Raw genomic sequence first — 17,498 nt, 5'->3', positions numbered from 1 at the left:
AGTAAAATGGGATCTTGATCAGATGGGCCAATGGGCTGAGGAGTGATAGATGGTGTTTAATTTAGATAAATGTGAGGTGCTGCATTTTGGAAAGGCAAATGATGACAGGACTGAGACACTGAACGGTAAAGACCTGGGGAGTGTTGCTGAACAAAGAGACTTCAGAGTGCAGGTTCATAGTTCCTTGAAAGTGGAGTCACAGGTAGTGAAGAAGGCAGTTGGTGTACTTGTTTTTATTGGTCAGTACACTGAGTATAGAAGTTCGGAGGTCATGTTACACCTGTACAGGACATTGGTTAGGCCGCTATTGGAATACTGTGTGCAATTCTGGTCTCCCTGCTATAGGAAAGATGTTGTGAAACTTGAAAAAGTTCAGAAAAGATTTACAAAGATGTTGCCAAGGTTTGAGCTATAGGGAGAGGTTGAGTAGGCTGGGGCTATTTTCCCGGAAACGTCAGAGGTAGAGGTGTGACCTTATAGAGGTTTTTTAAATCATGAGGGGAATAGATAAGGAGGATAGCCAAGGTATTTTTCCCATGGTAGGGGAGTCCAAAATTAGAGGACATAGGTTTAAGGTGAGAGGGGAAAGGTTTAAAAGGGACCTAAGGGGCAACTTTTCATACAGAGGGTGGTTTGTGTATGGAATGAGCTGCCGGAGGAAGTGATGGAGTCTGGTACAATTACAACATTATCATAGAATCCCTACAGTGTGGAAGCAGGCCATTTGGCCCATCAAATTTACACTGACCCTCCAAAGAGCATCCTACCCAGACCCACACCCTACCCTATCACTGCATTTTCCACCCTAGATACTAGTGGGCAATTTAGCATAGTTAATCCATCTAACTTGCACATCTTTGGACTGTAGGAGGAATCTGGAGCACCCGGTGAAAACCCACACAGACACGGGAAGAATGTGTCAACTCCACACAGATGGTCTCCTGAGGCTGGAATCGAACCAGGTCACTGGGGCTGTGAGGCAGCAGTGTGAGCCACTGAGCCACTGTGCCACCCCACATGAGTGTATGAATAGGAAGGGGTTTGAGGGACATGGGCCAAATGCTGACATAGATGAGTTGGACTGAAGGGTCTGTTTCTGTACTGTATGTCTCTATGACTGAAGCCAAATGTAGATAATGAAATTCATCTCTGTTCCCAGTGTGTCAGCTCAGGCTTTGGCTGGCCTAGGAAAAGAGTAATTAAGGATGAGGATCTCAAACCTGAGACAAAGGCTTACTGGATCATAGAGATCCCTGTGCTGTCATATGCTTTGGACACATGGACACCCTACAGCAGTAATCTTCACATATAGGAGAAGTACTGGAAGAACCAAATGAGTTGCCCATTTAAACACTGTAAGGCCATAGACCATAAAGTATATCGGTCCATTGAGTCTGGTCCACCTTTTGATAATGGTTGAAATGTTTCTCAACCCCATTCTCCAGCCTTCTCCTCGTAACCCTTGATCTTCCTACTAATCAAAAGCCTATCCATAAAAATAAAACAATGAACTGCTGATGCTGGAAATTAGAAACAAAATCAGAAATTGCTGAAAAAACTCAGCAGGTCTGGCAGCATCTGTGAAGAGAAAGAAGGTTAAAATTTCAGGTCCAGTGACCCTTCTTCAGAACCTAGCTATCTCTGTCTTAAATACATTTCATGACTTGGACCCCACAGCCCTTTGCGGCAATGAATTACACAGATTAACCATCCTCTGACTGAAGAAATTCCTCCCCATCTCAGTTCTAAAGAGCCATCCCTTCACTCTGAGGTTGTGCCCTCGGGCCCTAGTCTGTCCTACTAAGTGGAAACATCTTCTCCACGTCCACTGTATCCAGGCCTTTCAGTATTCTGTGTGTTTCAATGAGATTCTCCTTCATCCTTCTAAACTCCATCGAGTACAGACCCAGAGTCTTCAACTGCTTCTCATATGACAAGCCCTCCATTCCAGGATCATTCTTGTAAACGTCCTCTGGACTCCTTCCAAGTCCAACACATCCTTCCTTAGATACAGAACAAACAACAATTCACAACATTCCAAATGCGGTCTGACCAGATCCTTGTACAACTTCAACAGTAAATCTCTGCTCTTGTATTCTAGCTCTCAAAATGAATGCTAACATTGCATCTGCCTTCTTAACTGGCAACTGCATGTTGACTTAAGAGCATCCTAGTCTAGGTACTGCTAAATCCCTTTGACCTTCAGATTTCCAAAGCCTTTCCCTGTTTAGAAAATGGTCTATGCCTTTATTCTTCCTACCGAAGTGGATAACCTCACACTTTCCCATGTTATATTCCATCTGCCATTACATGTTGAACCACTCTCCTAGCCTGTCTGAGTAGTTCTGCAGTCTCCTTGCTTATTCAGCATTACCTGCCACCCCATCTAACTTTGTGTTATCTGCAAACTTAACAACAATGCTCTCAGTTCCTTCATCCAGATCATCAATAGAACAGAGATAAGGAAGCATATTTTTCCCTCAAAGGACTGTGATTGTTTGGGATTCCCTTCCTCAAAAGAAAATGGATGCAGAATCTCTTTTTTAAGGCAGCGGTACAGATTCTTGATTACCAAGGGGATGAAAGTTTATCAGGTAAATGCAGGAATACTGAAGTTTAAATCAGATTAGTTGCAATATTATTGAATGATGAGCAGAACTGAAGGGCCGAGTGGCCAAATTTTGTTCCTTGTTCACTTGTTTGTGGTATCTTTTAAGATCCTCCAATTGCAGTGTTATGACAAGCAGTCTAACAAGTTTCATCTCCCAAGGCAATGTGTTAGACATTGCGTCATAGAGTCTTAGAGATTTACAGCATGGAAACAGGGCCTTCGGTCCAAGTTTTCACAAATAATCCAGTCTGATTTGCCTGCATTTGGTCCATATCCCTCCATACCCATCCCATCCACATACCTGTCCTTAAATGACAAAATTGTACTCGCCTCCACCACCACCTCTGGCAGGCCGTTCCAGACACTCACCACCCTCTGTGAGAAAAAAATTGACCCCTGGATCCTTTTGTATCTCTCCCCTCTTACCATAACCCTATGCCATCTAGTTTTACACTCCCGTACCATGGGGAAAAGCTGTTGGCTATCTACCTTATCTATGCCTCCCATGGTTTTATATATGTGCTAATCACTAAAAATCAGCTCAATTAGGCAGGGCATGCCTTCATATGCCTGTCACCAGAATCCCACAACTCACTGCTCAGTTATGGTAAATCAATTCTGGGAAGCCTGTAGAAATGCCTTTGGAATGTACTCAAAGCCTTCCTAAAGAGGTCAATAATACCTGTCAACAAATGGGACACACTGGCTTGTAACCTACCAAACAGAAGGTTCATTTAGGACTAAGGTACTACATAGATAGAGAGACTTTGTTAAAATATACAGAGGAATAGGTGTTGGAAGGAATGCACAAGCAACTCACATCTCTGCCATTTCAAGCGCCACCCGCCCTGCAGATGGCAGCGTCTGTAGGTCACGTATTGGAGTTATCATACAATTCTGAACCCACCAAACTAGGCTCCAAGCAAATCATCCTGACTCCCAAGGGTTTGCTTAAGAAGCCAAAAACATTACAACAATGTTCAGTCATAATGATTTATAACCCAGTCTTATGACTAAGCTTTTGATCACTTGTGCTAATATGTGGCTCAATGTCAAATGTCTGATAACAATTTTGTGAAGCATCTTGGTACACGTTATTATGTTAAAATGTAAATGTTATATAAATGTGAGCTGTTGCAACGTATTAGCCTTGAAGTTCTTTGGAACATACAGAAGACATGGAACATGCCATGAGAATGCAAATGCTACTCTGAAAAATTGGTATTTTGGCTACATGCTCCATAAAAAAAGTCCTGTACAAACATTCCTATGAAGGTTTCCATGTTATAATGTCTTTTACTCTGTGATGTCAGTAGGTTACATTCCACTAGGATTGGCAGAGTTAATCCGTTAATGTTATTATCTTATTAATGTCCATTAATGTTATTAATCTCCATTAACAGCTATTCGCCTTCCTAGTCAGATCATTATCCACTCCTTTGTCTGTCCAACTGTTCTTCTCTCTCTTCAGACTCTAACGTCAACTATTGTTTACTCCTTACCTTCTTCCTTCACCGTAGCTTCTGCATAAAAACCAACATTTTCCTAGCTACCATCAGTTCTGAGGAAGGGTCACCGGACCCAAAACATTAACTCAGATTTCTCTTCACAGATGCTGCCAGACCTGCTGAGCTTTTCCGGCAACTTCTGTTTTTCTTTCCGTTTTTAATCCGTTAATTGACTTATACTGGAACTAACGTTGGAAAAATGGCTTCAAACCTTTGGCATGCAGAGGTAGACCTTTTACCTCTGGTGCACAGATGCATCTTCAGTTCTGTTATTTAGCTCATCCTCCTCTCTTGGCTTTACAAGCCTCCAGTGATCATACAATACTTACAATTATACAGGGAACTGATATTAAGTACAAATGTCCATGAGACTAGAAGACGTATGAGCCATTTGACCCACTGAGTACGCTCCACCATTTGATTACGGCTCACAATTTTATATTCTTTAGTTTTGAAATTACAGCATTGGATGCAAATTTGTCTTGGCAAATGCTCGTGTTGGGCTAAATTAAAACAACAGGAACATTAGAATTTATGTTAAAGGAGCCAATTCTGATTGGATGAAATCAAAATGTTTCACTTATTTGGAGTCAGTGACAATTTGTGAGTATTATCTATCGAATTTTATTTCTGCACATGTCCACTCATAACCCAAAAATAATGCAGAAGATGATCTGCAAGCTTCCTCATGATAAGTTCGTTCACCCTCCAGAAGGCTTTCACAGCCGCTGATACAATAACAGGAGTTTTTGGATTAAGGTGTCAAATGATGTCCCACCCCTGCATCAATCTTCCATTACGCACTTACCAAGAACTGTGAAAAAGTAAGTACTAACATCGGTTAGAGGCCTGTAGGGGCCTATTTCTGACATGTCGATGATAGTTGGGGCAAGGCTCTTGCATTTTCCCAGCAGTTATGTGCTTAAATTATTTGTGTTTCCTTTCTCCAATTGTCAGTGCAGTGCAGGAAAACAAATGTTTCTATCTGAATGGTTATTAGTAATCTCTTAATTTGTCTCGCTTCATTTTTGCAAAATGGAAAATCTCTTCAGAGCATATAGTTTGTCAAAAAAATACCTAAAGCCAAGAAGTGCATGCAATATTAGTGGAGGTAGCTTTGGCACTATTTCCGAGCTGACAGATGTATTAATACATTTAAGTTAGAAACATAAGAATGCCATACGAGTTCATGAACTGGTTATATGCTGATACCACAAGGTCAATTGTTTCCACATTCAAGTATTTTCTATGTTTCTTTATAGAAGAGTGAATGAGGATAGGGGAATGCTACTTGAGAAGAAACAGCAGTCAACATTCCTGCTGCACTGCGATTTGCATTGACCCCTGATGCGAGTATGTAGATATCAGGTGAAGGTAGCATCAATCTTAGTTGTGATAGCCCTCACGGTTAAATAGCTGTCAATGCTCAGTGAAGCATAATCAATTGTAAAAAAAGTGACAGAGGGTTGCTGATAGCTGTTGAGTGCTATTAGTTATAACTTACAGGAAATTATAGGATTGAATTGAATTGAATGATTTATTGTCAATGTATTTAACAAATAAATACAGTGAAAAGCGTAATATGTCCTGGTGCCATTTTGAGTTAGAAAAGATATTAAGATATAACAAAAAAAATGAAAAAGATGTATTTGCTGTTTGTCCTATTTTCCTCCCTGCTGCTCTTGTTTTGAAACCATTGACTCTCTTGGTGAGGATTGGTTCCAATGATAGCAGTCATAATGGGTTTTGGGGACCAACCACCAGTTGCTTGAGGTTAAGGTAGTTTGCTCTTACTAATCTTCTGTTCTATTCTTTTAAACAAAACTTCAACAGGTTAGACAGTCCTCATTTCTACTCTTTTAAACAGACAGTGATTGAAATGGGGTTAAACAGCTGTATCAAAAATACAAATTAACGATCAATGGAAGCTTCAATAGGAAACAGAAACTTACTGAATCAAAATAACGTCCAGGATGATGTTGCACCGGAGACCCTGTGGTGTCCACCGGTCTGTAAAGGCCTCTATCATACCAGTGCCACTGCACGCTCCCTCACCGTGGACACCCGAGCACAGACAGGCAGGCACAACGAATCCATCCACAGCCCACTTCCATGACTGATAATGGCCAGTTTAGCGAGGTCCAGGAGCAGACCCATGAGAGGGCTGTCTGCCCCTCCCTGCCCAGGCTGCCCGTGAGTCAGCAATGTGGGGCTGAAGTGCAACCAAACATTGAGGAGCAGCCCATTCAAAAAACTAAAAAGAGGCTTCAAGTTAGGTTTAAGAGCCCCTCTAATTCTCAGCAGTGAGAATAAACCATGATGGTGTCTTATGTAACAAGGAGTAGTTTATTTATTGCGTTGAGCTTAAAATTAATGGACTATCTAACAACATCTGCAAGTTTTGTGAACTCAAATCAGTGGAATAACCACTTTCCCTAGAAAAGGATCTAATATCTTTGCCAGTGGTGATTGCCGTACTGTCTTGAGCACTTTGTGTGTGTAACCTCCACTGTTATTTGCTGCGGTGAAACTGTATCTTACTTTGATATATTCCTGAGGTGACCTATTGTTTTGCAGACATAGGATATTTTAATAATGGCTAAGTAACTAACTCTATACGTTTGCATTTGCCCCTTATACCTTGATACATTTGGATATCACAAGTCAATTTTATCAATATAGATTACTCTTTCAGAAAAGGCCATAGCAAACATGCTCTATAATCGATACTGTTATCAATTTCCATGCTAAGAACATAGCCCTACCAAAGGTTAGGCAATTCCATACAGACCACAGGACAAACCTGAAGCCTTCCTACTCTGTAATCACTCTGCCACTGTATCATTGAGCTAGGTGTTCAAGAGTGTCCATTTTCACTTTTTCTGCAAATTTGGTTTCCCTCCGTGCACCCAACAACAGGATAAAACAATTTTGCAGAAATGCTTTCTTCAAACTGGATGGATGAGTTGGACTGGAGTCATTTCTGCGCTGTAGGACTCTCTGACACCACCTTCAAGACTTCTCTTAACCAGTCTGGTGGGTGGCATCTTTCTGCTCAGAAATGCTCTTCCTTCTGCCACATGGAACAAATGGGAGGCTATGCTGCACTTGAAAAGTGGACCCTACACAGTCTAATTTTAAGGTCATTATCCATAAATATTTAGAGGGGGGTTTTATTGGAGGTTTCATGAAAGTCTTTTATGATTTCCATTGTCTACATCCCAATCCCAGTATTCCAAATTCTAATCCAGTGATTGTTCATTTGCATACCAGAGTCTAGCCAGTTTAAATATCTTTGTATGACATGTTTAAACATTCCCAATCATCCCTGTTATTAACTGTAAATAAAAACTGAGTAGTTACAAATACTTCTTTGTATATCTTACAGACTACTGGTAAAAGTGTATAATAGATGTCTAAATACCACCTAAGGGTTTTCAACAGCTCGAAGAATCCATGTCCATCTATATAAGGAATTTTACATCGTGGCACCGATTTGTATAATGGAATTCTATCCTTTGGTTCAGCTTTAGAATTTAATCAGCATTTCATGACACATCAAACCAATTTCAGAGGAGGTCAACCAAGAGTGAGTGATAGGACCCTGGCATTTTTCCCAGGGAACATAGAATCATAGATTCATCGGGTTTGAAGGCATTCTCTCCATCTCTCATTATAGAAGGAACTGGATATCACATACCTATTTGAATCCCTCAGTAATGGCCCTGTTCCAGAAAACTGGTAACTGTAAAAATTGTAATGTTCCGAATTGTTTTGGAAGTTGAAGTCTGCTAAAAATTGGTCCTCCCACCAACCCTGCTAATCCACTGACAAAGTAAATCCCTTTGGGGCATATTTCATGCCCTGACTGATTTGGACACAATACAGTGTCAAGCTGACAGACAGCTTACCCCAAAATGAACCTTGCCTCATTCTGCCACTCAGCGCTTATGCTAACCCATCCCACATATGCTGTGATGATACCGGGTGCATGTGTTGTCTGCTTGTTTATACACATGCAAACACACACACACACAAAAGTACATGAAAGGCAATGCCATGGTGGCTTGCTGAATCAGCAATTGTGGATTTGAACAATGAGCCTGGATTAACAAACTGACATTCTAAAATAAACAATGTACAGAGAACAAAGGCTGATCTCAGTCAGACCAGACTACAATATGTCTGGTTAGAGATGATCCAAAAACAACATAAGCAACTTCTGAATGTTGGTTGAAAACTGAGGATCAAAGGAGATGATCTGCAGCCTAGGGATGAGAGGTAAAAGCAGCTCTAGGAACTGAAGAGAGAAACAGTCTTGGAACAAAGTGGAGTAGCAACCCAGGAAAAACGATGAAAAATTGCACCAGAACGAGAGAAAAGGGTCAGGGATTTAGGATAAAGTAAGCCAATAAATGAGAACAAAAAAGACAATCCAGGAAAAGGAGAGTAAAAGTAGAGAGTAAGAGGAGAAATAGTAACTGAGGAGAGAGAAATGGTGCTGATTGAAGGAAAGGAGTGAAGAAATTTTAGAAAGATGAAGAAAACAAACTCTTTCTCCACATTGTGTCAATGAATAAAGATATTTGCTGGGTTCCTTGTGGAACCATAGGGAACAGAAAAGCCACAGGTTAATGAATAATTATTGTCATGATAGTGATAAAAATTTCTGACCATCATCTGATTTTAATACACTGGCCTTTTATGGTGTAAAATGGCTTTAAGGAAGAACAAAAGCCGACTTGAGATGGCTGCAGTAGTCACCTGACCAGGGTGAGCCAAATCCATGATATCATCAATAAACAAGAATCCCTCTGAACTGAAATTAACATTGTTATGAAAGGCACTTTAATTCAGATCTATGACTCCTGTTTGATTCAGACCTTTCTGGAAGTTTCATACATCACAATGAAAGCCATTTGCAAATTTTCTGATTTTCTGATGAAGGGTCTAGGACCGAAACGTCAGCCTTTCTGCTCCTATGATGCTGCTTGGCCTGCTGTGTTCATTCAGCTCTGCACCCTGTTATCTCGGATTCTCCAGCATCTGCAGTTCCTACTATCTCTGCAAATTTTTCTGTTTGAAGAAATCAATGAAGCCAGGCAAATGAATACAAGTGAACTGTATTTCAGGCAGTGAAGGAGAAGGAAAAATAGATTGGTAACACAGAACTGAATGACACTCTCTGTCTCCTTGCATTTTCTCTCAGCCTCTTGAATCGATGTCTGATGATAAGACAAATTGGTGGACCATCCATTTATGATGCGTATAACCAACTGAATGACTGAATGATACTTACAAATTTCGTCACTTCTGAATATACAGGACATCAATCAAACAACCATAGTCTCAAGTTAAAACCTAACATCTCAAGAACTCTAAGAACTTTTTGAACTGCCTGTTCTGATCTTCCATTTCGTATGAGACAGTCTCCTTTTTTTAACTTTTTAACTTTAACTGTATTTATGTGTGTGCTCATGACAGATCTTTTTCTCTCCGTTACTAGGTAATAAAATTCCTCTTTCTTACACTCAAGAAGATATTTCAGTTGGGTCCTTAGTGCTAAATGAAGTGATATAGCAGTGTGCTAAAAAAATTTAAAACCTTGTTTGCAACCAACAGAGGGGGTTAAAAGGAAAGGAGCCAAGTCATCCCTCCTCACTTGTTTGCAATTTTACGCTGACTGTATCACATTCAGAATAGACTTACATTTATATCATGCTTTTCATGACCTAGGATGGCTCAAAGTGCTTTGCAACCAATGAAGCCCTTTTAAATCATAGTCACTGTTGTATGACAGGAAATGTAGTAGCTAATTTGCACACAACATATTCCCACAAATTGAATGTGATGATTGTGAAATAACCTCTTTTTGTGAAGTTGATTAAGGAATAAATATTAACCAGAAAACCAAGGATAATTTCCCTACTCTTCTGTGAACTATTGCTGTATTTAATGCACCATTACTATCCAAGAAGACAGATGGAGTCTTCGTTTAATGTTCCATTCAGCACCTCCTACAGTGCAGCAACCCCTCGGTACTGCACTGGAGATTCAGCTTGAATTTTGGGTTCAAGTTCTAAAGTGGGACTTGCAACAAGGAGCTTGTGATTCAGAGGGGAGAGGGCTAGCAACAGAGCCATGGGTGATTATCTACAGTTTCGGGGCCTTCAAGGTGGGAAAGGAGGAATTTAGCATGAAGGGAAAAACTGGTTAACGCAATACCCGCATTCTACTGACAATCACAATCTATGTTCCATGTGAGTGCAGGTACCAGAGGCCAACATGCTCTTCTATTGAGGAGAGAAAGGAGTGAGTTTTAACAAATAAAAGCTTAGCTCATTGGTGTCATGACCATTGGGGAAATGTAATGCATTGTGTTTTGCTGAGTTATACAAAATCAGAAAAGTCCAATCAATACTGAGAGCTGAAGAAGAGTCATACTGGACTTGAAATGTTAACTCTGTTTTCTGTTCCATGGTGCTGCTGGATCTACTGAGTTTCTCCAGCATCGTCCATGTTTGTTTCAGATTTCCAGCATCTGCAGTATTTTGCCTTTAATTATTATGGTGAGTGCTACGTTGACTGACAAGGTAAGGTAAGCTGTGGATAAACTACAAATGATGAGTATCAATGTCTCAGCTGTTCATGGTTATAGAGTGACACATTGATGGAGCATCTATGCATTCCAGGTGAAGGCAGGATTAGTTTTACTGCTGAAGAAACGCATCAGGTCCAGCATTATCTGCAGAGAAAAAAAACAAAGTTAACATTTTAAGTACAGTGACCCTTTGTCTGATGTGCTGATGTTAAACGTGAACTTTGTTTTTCTCTCCACAGATGCTGCCAGATATGCTGAGTTTCTCCAGCACTTTCAGTTTTTATTTCAGATTTCATCATCTGCAGTTATTTATTTTAATTTTGGAGTTTATTGCACAATACTCAATGTTTGCTGTTTAGATTTACTGCTGAAGAAAGGTCACTTATGTGAGACACTGCAGGTACTTGATACTCAAAGAGAATCTTTATCATGTTTTGAGCACTATGATAGCTGAACGTATCATATCCCTGTGTATTTTGCTATGCATACCGCTCAAGTAAAAACACATACACGAAAGTATATAAAAAAAACCACAATGCCAAAATTCACAGAAGAGCAGACACAGCACGTGCGACTTTGAGAATTTCCACCCAGACGGCTAGAATGGCAGTTACAGATCGGAGTTTTCAGAGCTTACTGTTCCCAGAACTGAATCTACCTGAAAACTCCCCAGCCATTGGGCATGATCCCTTTAGACATCTATTGTTACAGTTTAGAATAAATGGTTTCTGATGGGTTTAAAGGAGCTGTATGTTGCATTAATGCAGACAATTGCACTCATTACCGAGTAGTGACTCAATTACACCACATTACACTGACTTGCTTCAGATCACATCGGAAAGAAGGAGGTTTATCATCATAACTTAAACTGCTTGGTGAATCCCAAGATCCAGCACTGATGAACATAATCTACTAAAATTATCTAACTGATATATAAAATGATTTTGTTCCGATTATTTTCCTACCTGAATTGAACTCAGAGAAATGAGCTGACAGCAGCATACCATTTGGCCCATTGTACTTCTGCTCGCTCATTGGAAGATAGTCCGTAATTGGTTGCAGATCCCCACTTTTTTGTCCATAAGACAGAGTAACTCATTTTCATAGAATCATAGAATCCCCACCGTATGGAAGCAGGCCATTCGGCCCATCAGGTCCACATCGACCATCCAGACCGACCGCCCTACCCTGTCCCTGTAACCTTGCATTTCCCATGGCCAATCCACCTATCCTGCGCAACTTTGGACTATGGGAGGAAACTGGAGCACCTGGAGAAAACCCATACAGACACAGGGAGAATGTGCAAACTCCACACCCTGAAGCTGGAATCAAACCCTGCCGCTGTGAAGGAGCAGTGCTAGCCCCTGAGCCATCGTGCCGTCCCACGGTAGTTTTCATCCAACTACCATTTAGAATTATTGATCAGATCAACTTTCCCACTTTTCTTGTAGTGTGTACCAATCAGAAACATAGAAACAGAAAATAAGGGCTGGGGTAGGCCATTTGGCCCTTCAAACCTGATCTACCATTCAGCATAATCATCATTGATCATCCAACTCAGTGCCCTGTTCCTGGTTTATCCTAATGACCTTTGATCTCTTTAGCCCTAAGAACTGTATCTAGCTCCTTCTTGAAAACATTTAATGTTTTCACCTCAACCGCTTCCTGTGGCAGAGAATTCCATTCTTTAGGTTGGAATATCTGCACAGAGGCTGGTATCCCATCACCAAGTCACCCTTTGTTTACTTGTTCACATTATGCTCGCTGTGGCCTAGCCAGCTCGGAGTCAGTCCCCTGAACGAGGAGATTCTAATCTTCTGGTTATATTGGTCAGCCAGGGCTTTCCCAAATCCGGTTCGTCTGATTCAGACTCTGACATGGGCGGTGTATACTGGACCATAATCCACCTCTTGTGCCCGGAGCATCTCAGGAGAGTTTCCTCCTCTTCTCCTGGTGGTAATGGTATCAAGGCTGCATCCATTTTGGAGTCTGAGGTTTGCTCGACACTAGATGGAGGGGGAGAACCTGCAGTTTCTCACAGGCCTTCTGGCTGTTGTGAGGGGCCAAGGATGTTTTGTTCCTGCCCTTTTTGCAAGATAACAGCTTTCAGGTGACCCGTGTGTTTGTTTAGGACTGTATCACTTACTCAAACTTTGTAAGTGAGGGGGCCTGACCTCACATCAACCTTGCCTCGTACCCATACAGGGCTATTTCCATGGATCCGACATCAAACTTCATCCCACGAATTAAGCTGTCTGTCTCACTTCGAGGAGGCATTTGGGCGACATTGGCATTCCTGCTGCTGTATCACCTTCCCACCCCTAGGTCTGGAAATGTCAGATTTAACCTGGTGTGGAGTCTTCTCCTGATCAGCAACTCTGCTGGAGCTATCCCTGTCGTTGTGTATGAGCTGGTCCGATAAGTGAACAGGACCTGGGACAGTTTGGTATCAATGGACGCTGTAGGCTGCCCTTTTGAATCTGCCTTCAACATTTGGACTGCTCTTTCCACTAGACCATTGGACAAAGTGGATGGTATGAAGCTGTCCTTATGTGCTGAATACCATTTGATTTTAGGAAATATTCAAATTCCCTGCTGGTAAATAACATCCCACTGTCAATGACCATTTCCAAGGCTGACCCTTCTTCAACAGCAGGTGTAAGGGTATCAAGATGGAGGCCAGGTTAGGTATGAATTTTCCGTAATATTTCACTGACCCAAGGAAAGGCCTAAGCCCCGGTACAGACATGGGAGCCGGGGCTCCTTTGATCACCCTCACTTTGTCTTTCAACAGGTGTAACCTGGTTTTGTCAACTCTGTAACCAAAGTAAGTCACTTGGGGCACCTGGAACACACATTTTTTCCATCTAAGGCATATGGCCGCCTGGGAGAAATGGTTAAGCATTGTGTCCAAGTTTTCCAAGTGATCTTCATTTGTTTTCCCAGTTATTAGCACGTCATCCAGTTAAATGACAACCTGGGGTAGCCCGTGTAAAATGTTCTCCATGGTCAGCTGGAAAAGGGTACAGGCTGATGATCCCCCAAATGGCAGTTTTTGTATATTGACATAAACCCTTATGGGTATTAATTGTAGCATACTTCAGGGACTCCTCATCCAGTTGCAATTGCAGATAGGCGTGACTCATACCCAGCTTTGTAAAGGACAGCTCCCCCAATAACTTTGTGTCCAAGTCTACTATGCAAGGGATCGGGTATTTATCCAGCTGTATAAAGCGGTTTACCGTTTGCTTAAAATCCCCACAAAGGTGAACTGAGCCATCAGGCTTCACAATCGGTATGACCGGTGCTGTCCATTCTGCAACCTGCACTGGTTTGATAATTCCTTCATTCTCCAACCTCCTGATTTCCCCACAAAACCAATGGCACCGGACAGGCCTTGTAAAATCTTGGGATTGCTTCCTGGTCAACTTGTAAAGTGGCTTTAGCCCATTTGATAGTCCCTAGCCATTCTTGAAATACTCCTGGGTATTTCACTAGGATGTCACTGAGGCAGCCATTTTCTAATTGAAAATTTTTGATCCAATCAAGGTGAACCTTTTTCAACCAATTCTGCCTCAAAAGGCTTGGGCCCCGAGCCTTTTACTACCTTCAGTGGTAACTGCACCAACTGCTTCTCATAGGAGACTGGAACCAAAGTTGTACCCTTAATTTGCAATGGATCCCCAGTGTACGTTCGCAGTCTGGCTGAGGTCTTGTGCAAGCTTAAAGGTTTGGAATCCTGAGCAAATGTTGTTAAAGACAGATTCTGAAACTACAGATACAGCTGCACCAGTATCGACCTCCATGGGAATTGGGTGACCATTTATCCAAGCAGTAATTTTAATTGGATCCAATTTAGATGTTACTAAGCAACTTAGTTGTTCCAACCCACATGTAGGGGTCTTTCCAGGGTGTGTACTCTCCTGGGTACTAGCCTGTGAGTTTCCTTACTCATGTCAGGCCTTGTAGGACTCCTTTGCTGTCTCAAGTCTGCATACCAGCAGCAACTACAGTGGCTTGCAGGCCAAAATCCCAAAAAACATTTTAGCCACTTGGCCAAGGCTTGGCTTTGTTGTAGGGATCTGCTGTGGGCTAGTCTACGGTCCCTCTGCTCAGGATATGCCCAACATGAGGCTCTGCGATTGCCTACACTCACGTGATCTTCCCCAATCTCAGTTGGGCAGGTGAGGGAGACCACTTTCATTCGGATGCCCTGAAGTTCTTATGATCCACTTGCCGCATTTTCTAATGGCAACACCAGGTGTAATGCCTGTTTGAAGTCCAGTTGGACTTCGGTTAGTAGGCGCTTCTGCATGGTTATGTCAGTAATTCCACGCTCATCGCCACTGAGATAACTGCACAGAGGCTGGTGTCCTGTCACCAAGTCACCATTTGTTGACTTGTGCACAGTACAGCTCGGAGTTGGTCACCTGAACTGAGGAGATTCTAATTTCCTGGTTATATTGGTCAGCCAGGGCTTCCCTGATCTGCCCAGGTTAACAACCCCAGTAAATGACCTCGTAGTCAACCAGGTCAACCTGGTTCAAATCACTACATGGGTGAAGAAATTTCTCTTCATCTCCATCCTAAAATGTCTGTGCTGTTCTCTTAAACTGTGATCCCTGGCCCTAAACTCTCCAGTCATCAGGAACATCCTCCCTGAATTTACCATGTCTAGTTCCATTAGAATTATAGATCCTAGCGATTGGCTGAGTTGAGAACATTTCTCCTCATCTCAGCTCCAGATAGTTTGCTGATGATTTTGAATCTTTGATGTCTGGTTATTGACCCACAAGCCTGAGGGAATAGTTCTCTATCCATTCTGTCAAAGGTTCCCATTATCTTGAAAATCTTTACTTGGCCACCTCTTAACAATTCCTTTTCGGACCCTCAGCTTATGTCTTCAAATAAACTTGGTGGACTATGACCTGGTGTCGTGTGATTTCTGAACGGTCCATCCCAGTCCAACACCAGCACCTCCATATCAAGGTGAACAACTCAAAGTTTACCAAACCTTTCCTCTGAAATGAAGTCCCTCATCCCTGATAGCATCCCACTAATCATATCACAGCAACTTTTTATTTTCTTTATTCATTCATTCATGGGATGAGGGCGTCAGTGTCTGGGCCAGAAGTTTTTGCACATCCCAGAGGGCAGTTAAGCGTCAACAAAATTGATGGTGTAGTGGACAGCGAAGAAAGTTACCTCAGATCTAAAGGGCAACGTATTCACACAGAGGGTGATGTGTGTATGGAATGAGCTGCCAGAAGTGTTGGAGATGGGTACAATTAAAACATTTAAAAGGCATCTGGATGGGTATATGAATGGGAACAGTTTAGAGGGATATGGGCCAAATGCCGGTAAATGGGACTAGATTTATTTAGGATATCTGGTCGGCACGGACAAGTTGGACTGAAAGGTTTGTTTCCATGCTGTACAGCTCTATGACTCAATGACACATTGCTGTGCATCTGGAGTCACATGTAGGCAAGAACAGGTAAGGATGGAATTTTCCTTCCTTAAAAGAACATTAATAAACCAGATAGCAATGTGCAGAGCTGGATGAACACAGCAGGCCAAGCAGCATCAGAGGAGCAGGAAAGCTGTCGTTTTGGGGCTAGACCCTTCTTCAGAATTTCCTGCTCCTCTGATGCTGCTTGGCCTGCTGTGTTCATCCAGCTCTGCACCTTGTTATCTCAGATTCACCAGCATCTGCAGTTCCTACTATCTTTTAATAAACCAGATGTTTCTTTTCCCCCAACAATCAATAATGGATAATAGTTTCATGGTCATCATTAGATCCTTAATTCCAGATTTTTACTGAATTCAAATTCCATCATCTTCCTAGGCAGGATTCGAACCAGGTCCCTGGAATATTACCTGGGTATCTGAATTAACAGTCCAATGGTAATACCACTAGGCCATCACCTCCCCCTAATGATAGCTAAAAACTGATGGGTTTTGGATTCAATTAATAAATCTAGAATATAAATCTGAGTAAAGGTGACCATGAATCCATCAATAATTGTTGAAAAAAAACTATCTGATTCACTAATGTCCATTAGGGAAGGACATCTGCTGCCTATAACTGGTCTGAGTTACATATGGCTCCAGGAAAGTGGTTGACTCTTAACTGCTTTCTCAAGGGCAATTAAGAATCGGTCATGCTAGTGGTGCTCACACTCCATGAAAGAATAAATAAAAATAAATCCCTTGTACAGCTATGAATCTTATGTAAGAAGCAGTCCTCTGTTGATTTTTGCCAGTACCACTCAGAGCCTTACCAGGTATAGGCAAAAAGAACCAAATTTAGAAGGTGAGGGGCATCAAGGGAGCATGAGTTTGCTTGTGTCTGTATAATATATTCTATGCAACATTCACTTATTTGGGAATACTGCTGCCTTGGCTAATATCAGACAAAGCTTACAATTCCATACAAAGATCACATAGAATAACATGCAGTGTATTTACCCACTAACTGGGGAATGTCTGTTGTGTTATGACTCACAGTGGATGTACAACCTAACTTTACGGGACATGCTCATGATGTCATCAGTGTTTTATTGTTTCAAACCTAATTGTGTAAAGATCTCAGTCTCCATCTTACTGATCTCTGTCCTCTTGCAGGATGATATGCTGAGGGAAATGTGCTGGTAAATCTGAACTGCTAAGCTTGAGCCCAGAGACACAAGTGCCTGTGACTGTCATTTACACACATGGATACCAGGTGCTGTAATAAAGAGCATTGAATTATTCAGTGCTACATGACCAATATCTC

Source organism: Rhincodon typus, chromosome 29 (assembly GCF_021869965.1).
Source record: "Rhincodon typus isolate 14 chromosome 29, sRhiTyp1.1, whole genome shotgun sequence".
NCBI classification, from domain to species: domain Eukaryota; kingdom Metazoa; phylum Chordata; class Chondrichthyes; order Orectolobiformes; family Rhincodontidae; genus Rhincodon; species Rhincodon typus.
This window is presented reverse-complemented; position numbering follows the sequence as displayed.